The sequence below is a fragment of the Triticum urartu genome, chromosome 3 (assembly GCF_003073215.2).
Source record: "Triticum urartu cultivar G1812 chromosome 3, Tu2.1, whole genome shotgun sequence".
Taxonomy (NCBI): Eukaryota; Viridiplantae; Streptophyta; class Magnoliopsida; order Poales; family Poaceae; genus Triticum; species Triticum urartu.
In genome coordinates, this window is record NC_053024.1 from 733,166,007 (window position 1) to 733,176,505 (window position 10,499).

The window sequence follows — 10,499 nt, forward strand, 5'->3', positions numbered from 1 at the left end:
AATTAAAGGTACTCCTCACTCCTTATATTTTAAGTGCAAGAATTTTGTATGCCAGATCTAATATTGTAAATCAAGCTAGAGTATAATCCGTAAGAGAGAATATTGTCGCCAAACCAATAAAGTTTTATCATGGCATAATAAATCGTACACAAGAAAATCTAGTACCGAAAAAGACTTTCGCCCCGCTTTATATATATAAAGCAACACGGCCGAACTGATACAATGTGATGAGGAAAACCTCTACAAGAAAGAAAATCTAGTACAACCATCCGCTGCGCTCAACAGAGCCACATAAGCATCGTTTCTTCTTGATGTTACCTTCAGAGTCATGGACCCCATCTATGGTATAATTATAGTCATATGCTAGTGGTTCAAGAGGCTGAATATCCTCACAAACAAAGAGCATGATGTGAGGCATACCCTTGTTGTCATGGTCATAAAGAACATTTTGTGTGAAAAGGTTAGGCGTGCAGCTATGGTTAATGAACCTTGCAAGGTTGCCACATTTCAGTGCGTCCACTGCAAAGAAATTTTCTTCCTCTTCCCCAGGGCCATTCCTAAGTGAGGGGATAGTCTTTTGTAAGTTGTCCCAGCGGGATACATCATAATAGTTGTTTCCAATAAGGAACAAGTACTCATCATTATCCCTCTCCTGAGCATCTTCGTTATCCAACAACTCCCCTATATATTCACACACAAAACGTCCCGTAGGTATAAAATCAAGGCTTCGTACTCCCAAACCCATTGATGTTGTCTTGAAGACTTGAAGGCGAAAACTAATTCCATGTTGGCCCACTCTATTGCGGCAAGTTGGAGGGCACTTGCATGAAGGTCCACACTCGTAAATAAGAGGTTTTTCCTCTATGAGACCACCGGTCTTTCTGAAAGGGATCTTCCCTCCATTTTTCATTACACACGCACACTTTTGCGAGTCCGAACATGGACCAACACAGTCACAACCCGATGGAGGATCTAGCTGATACTTCCCGAGGTATTGTATGTGTGAAATGTAGAAAAATGTTGCCTGGGCCTCGTTTGATATGGAGTTGATTGCGGATATAGGGATCTTCTCAAGACCTGCCGATATATCTACAGTAAAAGTTCCATTGGATGGTTCGGCCATTTTTTTTTCCACAAGTTCTTGAATGTTGATGCTCGGTTGCCCCGACAATCTTCTCAGATGAAAAGTGCTAATATGTTTGTCTTCCCTCAGTTTCTCTTTGCTAAATTTCTCGACCAAATATAAACCACCATAAACATAGTGTGTAAGCTCCTCACGGCCGGTCATAACAAACCTATAAATGACACGCACATGTGTTTTGGTATCCATACTCTGCTTTAGCGCCAAGTCGGTACCTTCCATCTTCTGGCCAGTGGTGGCAGCCACAGACCCAACATGTAGCAAGAAATCCAGATTGTTATTTTGGGCAGACTGTTGCACGTACAACACGATGCTAACGGCTAGACCTATCCTGCCCCCGTTCCGGTTGATGTAATCAACACGCGACTGCTGTGAACGATGAAGACCAACAAGGAAAAGCTCGGCGTCCGAATCAAACACGTCACCAACATGAACTCCAGGGACGCTGCCCACGTACCTCCTATCATCAAATTCAACACATAGCCTCTCCCTGAAGATTTGGAAAAGCTGCAAGATCATGCTCTTGTTTCCTGCAGTTGGCCTTCTCTTGGGCCAGAAGCTGCCTGTAAATTACCCGGAATTCCTGCAAAGAAGCCATGACGCTTTCTCTGCTGATGGCGACTCTCTTCTTTGGTCAACCTTCGTTTTGTTGTGTACAGAAGCAGCAGCAGCAACTCCTATATGCCTGGAACCATCCGTGGACTTGGAAATTCCAGCTGCAGGAAGTCCATCAGATCCGCCGTCCTGGCTTAAACCCTGTGACCGCGGCCGCTTGTACCCAATCTGAAATCTCCATGGCGCTACGGTCTTGCGCCCCTTGCGGCAACCACCCGTAGCGACTCTCGTCGCCAAACTCTTCTCCCACATAGCGCCGTTTGGTTTGGCGGCCACGTTTGGCTCCCCGGTGCCACCATGGCCATAGAGAGCATCATCGAAGCAGCAGACCTTTGAGGTCGCCTCCATGGCTCCATGGGGAAGTTGCAGCTGCAGCCCCACCTGGAGACCTGCACTACACAGATTAGGCGTCATCGAAGATTGAAAATAGAGGGGAACGGACGGGGGACTAGGCGGTTGAGGATCGTGTTGTACCTGAAGGAGGAAACGGAGGAGGAGGAGGAGACGAGATCCGCGTCTCAGGTGGCCGTCGTGAATTGGAATTGCCGGCTGTGGCTCCTAAACTTATGGGAGATTTTGTTTGCAGCCCCGTACGAGATAAGTTTGTTTAACCCCCGAAACTATTGAGGTACGTACGTGCGCGTCCCGGTGTCCCGAGCGTCCGGCCGCAGCCCCGTAGGTACTTACAGTACGCACGTACGACCTTTGCCCGATTTATGTATCTGTTCAAAGGCGCATCAGATGGAGATTGATGTGCCGATCCATTACGATCCGATCCGATCCAGCCCGCCGTCTTCGCCGTAAACGATCGAGGACCTACCAATGGCATGTGGCGGCAGCGGCCGGCGGCGCTGGTCCGAGCTCCCCGAGGACATTCTCGACAAGATCTACCGTGGCTGCGTCTTATCTCCATACGACCGTGTTCGCTTTGCCGCCGTCTGTGCGTCATGGCGCGCCGTCGCGTCGTGACACCCTGCGCTGCCAGCTCTCCCCCTTCTGCTACCCTGGACGGGAGACGCCGAGCGTGACCGAAAGGCGCGAGCTTACAGCCTCCAGGACGGCCGCGTCCTACGTTCCCCTCTTCGGGGGTTCCCGTGGGGCAAGCGGCTAGTCGGATCCGACGACGGTGGCTGGATAGCCGCCGCAGCCGGCACTCATGTCGTCATCGTGAATCTCTTCTCCGGCGCTCAGGTGGAGCTCTCCGCCAAACAAAGCATCATGTAACGTGTTTGATGCGGCTATATCTTCCACGTGTCGAAGCACGACTTAAAGGTATAACCGCATTGAAAGCAATGTCGCAAGTGAGGTAATCTTCACACAATCCATGTAATACATAAGGAAAAGAGATACATAGTTGGCTTACAATCGTCACTTCACACAATTACATGAATAAAGCATTATATCATCCGGATACAATCAAGGTCCGACTATGGAACCAAAATAAAAGAAGACTACCCCAAAAGCTACACAGATCCCCGATCGTACCGACTGAGCTCCACTACTGATCAACTAGAACGAAACAACACAAAGGGCAAGATCTTCATCGAGCTCCTCCTGAGCTCAATGGCGTCACCTGCACGGTATCATCGGCACCTGCAAACTGGTTTTTGGAAGTATCTGTGAGTCACGGGGACTCAGCAATCTCACACCCTTGCGATCAAGACTATTTAAGCTTATAGGAAGGGTAACATGTATGAGGTGGAGCTGCAGCAAACGACTAGTATATATGGTGGCTAACATACGCAAATGAGAGCGAGAAGAGAAGGCAAATCACGGTCGATAAAACTATGATCAAAAAGTGATCCTAGAACAACATACGTCAAGCATAACTCCAACACCGTGTTCACTTCCCGGACTCCGCCGGAAAGAGACCATCACGGTTACACACGCGGTTGATGTATTTTAAATAAGGTCAACTTCAGGTTTTCTACAACCAGACGTTAACAAATTCCCATCTGTCCATAACCGCGGACACGACTTTTGAAAGTTCAAATCCCTGCAGGGGTGTCCCAACTTAGCCCATCACAAGCTCTCACGGTCAACAGAGGATATTCCTTCTAGCGGGAAGACCCGATCAGGTTCGGAATCCCGGTTACGAGACATTTCGACAATGGTAAAACAAGACTAGCAAAGCCACCCAGATGTGCCGACAAATTCCGATAGGAGCTGCACATATCTCGTTCTCAGGGCACACCGGATGAGCCAGACGTCGGGTAAGCCAGCCCAGAGTTGCCCCTGGTAGCCTCGGACATCGCTCGGTTGGACCAACACTTAGAGAAGCACTGGCCCGGGGGGGGGGGGGGGGGGGGGGGTTAAATAAAGATGACCCTTGAACCGGCCGACTCAAGGGAAAAAAAGGCTAGGTGGCAAATGGTAAAACCAATGTTGGGCCTTGCTGTAGGAGTTTTATTCAAGGCGAACTGTCAAGGGGTTCTTATAACCCAATCGCGTAAGGAACGCAAAATCCGGGAACATAACACCGATATGACGGAAACTAGGGCGGCAAGAGTGGAACAAAACACCAGGCATAAGGCCGAGCCTTCCACCCTTTACCAAGTATATAGATGCATTAATTAAATAAGAGATATTGTGATATCCCAACAAAATATCCATATTCCAAACATGGAACAAGCTCCAATCTTCACCTGCAACTAACAACGCTATAAGAGGGGCTGAGCAAAGCGGTAACATAGCCAAACAACGGTTTGCTAGGACAAGGTGGGTTAGAGGCTTGGTTCAACAATATGGGACGCATGATAAGCAATTGGTAGATATCGCGGCATAGGCATAGCAAAAGAGCGAGCAACTAGCAAGCAAAGATAGAAGTGATTTCGAGGGTATGGTCATCTTGTCTGAGATCCCGCAAGGAAGAAGAACGAGTCCATGAAGAAGACAAACGGACGTAGTCGAACGAATCCTCACAAACGCGACGTTATCGGAACTAACCTGAGGAAGCAACACCGGAAAGAAACAAACAACATAGTAAACAACCACCACATAATCATGGCATGATGCACAACCAAGTATGATGCATGTCCGGTTTAAAGAAACATGGCATGGCAAAATGTACAAAACAAAGCTACAAATTAAGTGGAGCTCAATATGCAACTAGTTGCATATTGACGGAACACCACATGACTTATTTAGTTCTCTCTTGTTTAGGTACTCAACAATATTAAATGTTGGTTAACATGGCAAGAGGTGAAACATAACAAGACTAAACCACCTAAACAATTTAAATGGGGCCGGATATAATAAACAACAAACCCGGTAAATCCCCATATGCATTTATCAACTTGGTACAACAACAATTTTAACCATTTAAATGTTATTATCATGATGCGCATGACATGAGCAAGTTTTATGCAATTTTAAGAAAAGTTGACAAGAGCATATTAAGAAGCATTTGTCATCATGGCGGAAATGAAAAGGGCAGTCACAACAACGATAACGAAACGGTGCCACGACAACGTTCCGGTTCCGGTAACTCGATTGAGATCCCGGTGCAAAGAAAGTGCGACGGGAGCGTGACATGCGATAGAAGGTGGGGTGCTCCCAGTTACCGGGTTCCCACATGGCGGTGACAAGGTAAAAGAGGGCAACGTGCACCGAAAAATCGAGCACGGTGCAAGCACGAGCATCTCATACATCACAATGCATTCGTTCACGAGCGGTCGTCTCGGGGTTATACCTTCGAAGCGTGCGTTATCGGAGTGATTGGGGTCAAGCAGTGTAGTCGTTCACGATCGTCATGGGAAGTAGTGGTACTCGGCGATGGTAGATGAAGTAGTTGTTCACGGTTCGTTGTGGGAAGTAGTCATTCTCGTGGCGACGGTAGTCGTTCATGTTCTTTGTCTCACAAGTTTCCGTAGATGTTCAGGGGCACGGCAAGAAACTCGGCGTTTCGGTGCGATATAGGGGTACATGTCGTAGGTCGTCGTGGTACTTGGTGTAACATAGGTCTTCGGGGTCATCGGCACCCGTTCACATTGTGGCTGTACACATCGACGGTCTTATCGAAACCTCGTCAACGTTCGAGATCCACCTTGGCGATCCGAAGGGGTACTTGGCGTCATAGTACTTGGGTCTTCGGACTTGCCGGTCTCGGTTCTTGCGACGATAGTCGTATAAGTTGGCGGTAGTGAAACTTGGTGCATCCAAGGTCTTTGGGTGTAGTGGTACACATGGTCTTCCGCGTGAGCAGTTGTACACGATCGGAGGGGAACTTGGCGCGTCATCGTGTAGTCATACATCGTGGTCCTCGTGCAGTTTGACGACTCTAGAAGAGGAGCTTGGCGACCACGGTCTTGACGTCAACGGTGCCAGGCTGCAGAGAGCACACACAACAGGGCACGGCAAAATTTGTGCACGGCAGCAACGGGTCGTCTAAAGGAGGCAGAGGCCATGTCGCCAAGGATGAGTGGCAGCTGGAAGAAATGGCCTGCGTCGGCCTTGGCATGAATCAAGGAAACGGCGGCGAGGGCATCACAGGAGCAAGGCAACGAGGCAGCGCTGCTCGGGTCGAGATGTAGGGCACCACAGACGTTGGAGGCGGCGCAGAGGAAGGAGAAAGACGACCGCTGGGCTTGGGAAGGCGCCGAACTTGATGGACCTCGCGGGGTCCTGGTGGGGCATCAGGTGACGGAGCTTCGGCGGGGTCAAGAGTGGCCGAAGGAGCATCGGCAGGGCAGCCAAGGAAGCAAGGCTAGTGCTCCCTCGACAAGGTAGCAAGGAGGCAGAGGAGAGCTGGCGCAGAGGAAGTGCTCGCGGGGCAGCGGAGGTCGCGGCTTGCAGGAGCTTGAGGGACGGTGCGACGGAGGGAAGCAGGAGGGGGGTCAAGGGAGAGGGGCGAATGGAAGAGAGGGGCGCGCGTGCTGGAGAGTTGCTCTCCCTGGCGAAGCGGTGCAGGGGAGAGGATGAGGGTGAGAGCAAGGCTGCGAGGGAGAGAAGGGGATCGAGCGCCTCCTGGCTCGATGCGTGAGGGCGTGCGTGTGGCGGCGGCGTGGGAGGACGAGAGGGATCGAGAGAACGAGGGGGAGGCCAGGGGATCGGGTGAGGGGCGCTAGGGTTCGGGAGCCCGGCTGGGCCTTGGGCCAGCGGTGGAGTTTGACCTAGGGAGGCCGGCGGCTGGAGTTGGCCTAGGTGGGCCGACGCGGAAGGAGAGGCCCAACTGGGCTGTGGCTGACCTAAGCTGAACTCCTCTCTCTCACTCAAAAGAGAAAAAAAAACAGAGATAAGGAAGAAAAGAAAGAGAGGATAGGGGACGAAGTTGGATGCGCGGATAGTTTTCCCGGACTCACAAAAATATGTTAGGACCGAGAAAATTAGGAAAGACCAAGATTGAAAGAATAAATTCAAATGTATTTTAATTTAATTCAACTCGTTTGAAAGGAGTAGGGATCCGAAGTTTCCAAAAATGTTGAACATCTAGGAAGAGCCTCGATAAAACGATAAAAGAAAATGAGGACAAGTCGGAGACCAAGAATTGAGATAACCAAGGCATTGGGATTTATTTGCAAGTGTGTCAACGGTTAATTCCAAAAGAATGGAATATTTAATAATAGCTTCATAATTATTAGGAGGATATGTTATATAGAGAAATCACCAGGTGAACTCCCTCGGTTTAAATGGACTGAAAATCCATACGATCTATTTATTTGATTTGAGATGCAAAGATTAAAGACATGATGACATGATGCAAATGCTTATGATGCAAAGATGAAAACGATGAGCCAAACAAAACACACGACGAAACCCGGAAACATGAAAGGCATGTGAAACTTCGGTCTTGGGGCGTTACACATCATTGGGTGTAAATGCCCAACCAAACGGCTGCTGGCATTCAATCAGAGAGCCAATCTTGTCTCCGTTCAGAAAATCATCTTCTCGGAGGACCCCTCCTCGAGTGAATGCGTCCTTGCTGCGATAACCACAAGATGCAAGATAGCGGTATGCAAAATTGGCAGTCCGAATCATGGGTGGACGACAAGAGGATGTGTCGCTTCCGAATATGAGGAGATAACAGACATCGCCTTCTGCAACGGCATGATCTATGCCCTTATGTCCGGCAAATTGTTTAGGTTCAACATCAGCACGAATGAAAACGGTGTTCTGATTGAAAAGAGAGAGTTCTTGTATGTGTGGTTTGAGTTCCGGTACCACCAAACATACATCTTGGAGCTATGCGGCAAACTAGCGATAGCTGTGGAGTCCCCGTCATACGTGGGCTGCTTCAAAGCTAAAACTTTTAGGGTTTTCCAGCTTGCTGATAGAGGCACAACGCGGCCAACACACCACAGGTTCAAACGGATAGAGGTGACGAGTTTGGGTGAGCATGCTTTATTCTTGGGGCCAACATGCAGCAAGGCGGTGCATGTGTCTTTGACTGCTGGACACAACAGGGTAAAAAGGAATCACATTTACTACTCCAAGCAACACTTACATTCAAACGATAACCTAGAGTGCTCAAAAGGGCTCGACCTCGGCAGTTACACCGTGTATTACAGAAAAAGTATAGGGATGGATCGCACGGAGAGGATCATATCACAGGGATACCACTACCGTCACGAGGATGGCGGTAATGCTTGTGTCTGGGTTCTGCCTCCGGACTTCTAATTCCTCGCTCAAGCCTTTATCTCGATTTTATGTTAAAAGGCATCCATATTCTTAAACTTATATGATTTTCTCTCTTTGGCGATGTATAGTTATGTTACCTGGTGTGTATATAGGCAACAAATTAATTATCTAATCTTGTTCCTGTAGTGCTACGCCATTAATGTCATATTCTACCATTGACATTAGGGTAAGACATAGGGTAATCCTCTCTTGCAACTTAGTTTGGTTAAACTATAGCTACAGGAATAGGGAGCCTTTGTACGCCAAGCGCATTTCGAAAACGTGACAGCTGCTGGAGCTACCGCCCGTAGTTTCTTAATCTCAAAAACATGTAATCTGCGTGATTTATACAACTAACCTTTGTATTCAAGATCTTCCTGATGTGTAATTTAAGACCTCACCCAACACAATGAATGAAATTTTTACCCGCAAAAAAAAAGCAATAATGCGCGACTTGCAGAACAGTCGACAGAATAATAGGAAAAATGATATATCATGGTTCCATCAATGTTTTTTATGCATAGTCAACCGATAAACTATAGTATTGAATATTGCCGATAACAATCATAGTTAAGATAAGTGTGTACGAACATATTCACGAAAAAAAGAGTGTACGAACAAGCATGCATTGACAAGCAACTAGTTGACTGGAGGTAGAAGCCAGATGCAGCTGTTACTACTATTCTTGTCGAGGTAATGAAATCCTCGCCCCAAGCGATGCATGCCTTTGCTTTCCCCGCAGTACACGACGCAACCACAAAGGTCCCACCTCGGTAAGCTCTCCAAGGAATAGTAGATGTGGTTTGTTTCCACCCCGCCACGCCTGCCCGTGCCCGGCATGTGCACCGCCTTGCAGCCTGTTGGCCCCAAGAACAATGCATGGTCTTCCAGGCTCGTCACTTCCTTCAGATTGTAGAGCTCGAACACCCTGAAAAATTGATCTTTGCAACAAACCGCTTGTTGGTCCGACCTTGACCGCAATCACCGGCTTGCCATGCAACTCGAAGATGTATTTCAAGATCGAAATCACATCGAGCTCGAAGAATTGCAACACGGTCATTGAGACGGTTTGTTTGTAGACACTGGTGACCTCCGGGGTGTCATCTTTGTACGTGTTCATGTTGAATATGAGAATTTGATTGTGCGTCAGGCCATGTAGCCTTCCATTGCAGAAGGCGATGTCTGCGAGCACCGTACGGATAAGGCCCCATCCGCCACATCCATTTGTTGTCCATCCGCCTGGAGAGCCAATCGTGCAAAGCGCTATCTTGCACTCCGACGACTCCGTGGTCATCGCAGCGAGAATGCAGCCGGTCGAGGAAGGTTCCTTGGAGAAGACGATTTTTTTGGCGGAGACGATGTTTTTAATGGCGGTGGGATCAAATGTCCACGGGTCTCAGCATCTACAACAAATAGTCCTCTTTTTCTCGGAGAGAGCCACCGCAGCACCAGAGAAGGGGTTGATGATCGAGATCCCGGATCCAAGCGTCTCGCCGACGACCCAGCCACCGTCGTGGCATCCGACGAGCCTAGTGCCTCTCGGGAACCACATGAGTGGGACGCGCAAGGCCCTGCCGTCCTCGGGGCTGTACGCTCGCGTCTCCTGGTCGTGGTCAGTGTCACCGGTGAAGGGCAGGAGCAGCGGGAGAGCAGGCAGCCCCGGGTGCCATGACGCGACGGCGCGCCAGGACCTGCAGACCGCCCTGAAGCGGGCACGGTCGTACGCCGAGGAGCACCCGACGTAGACCGCGTCGAGGAGGTCGTCCGGGAGCTCGGGCCACCCTTGTTGGACGCCTCCGCCGGCGGCGGCGGCCATGTGATGGATCGGATCGGATCTGGCCGTGTCGATCGGTATCAACTCGTTCGGTCACGCCAAATCAATTTTGGTATGCGAAGTGCTTGCGCATATACTCCTATATATCCCGTGCATGAGGTATATATAAGAGAGAAGATTATGTTAACCACGCAACACAAGGTTTGGGACATAAATGTTTGTCTCACGTTTGTTGGACTCTTACCGAAAAAGGCTTTCGCCTCACTTTATATATAAAGCAAAGATCATCAACAACCCAAAACAACGCACGCCATCGGAACACACGCGCACACCCAAGGCAGAATACATAGGCGC

General features: G+C 49.2%; 1 pseudogene; it reads right to left on the minus strand.

The window, feature by feature from the left end:
• Window positions 1-256: 256 nt before the first annotated feature.
• On the minus strand, window positions 257-10,187 carry LOC125549507 (annotated as a pseudogene).
• Between the last annotated feature and the right edge of the window lie 312 nt (window positions 10,188-10,499).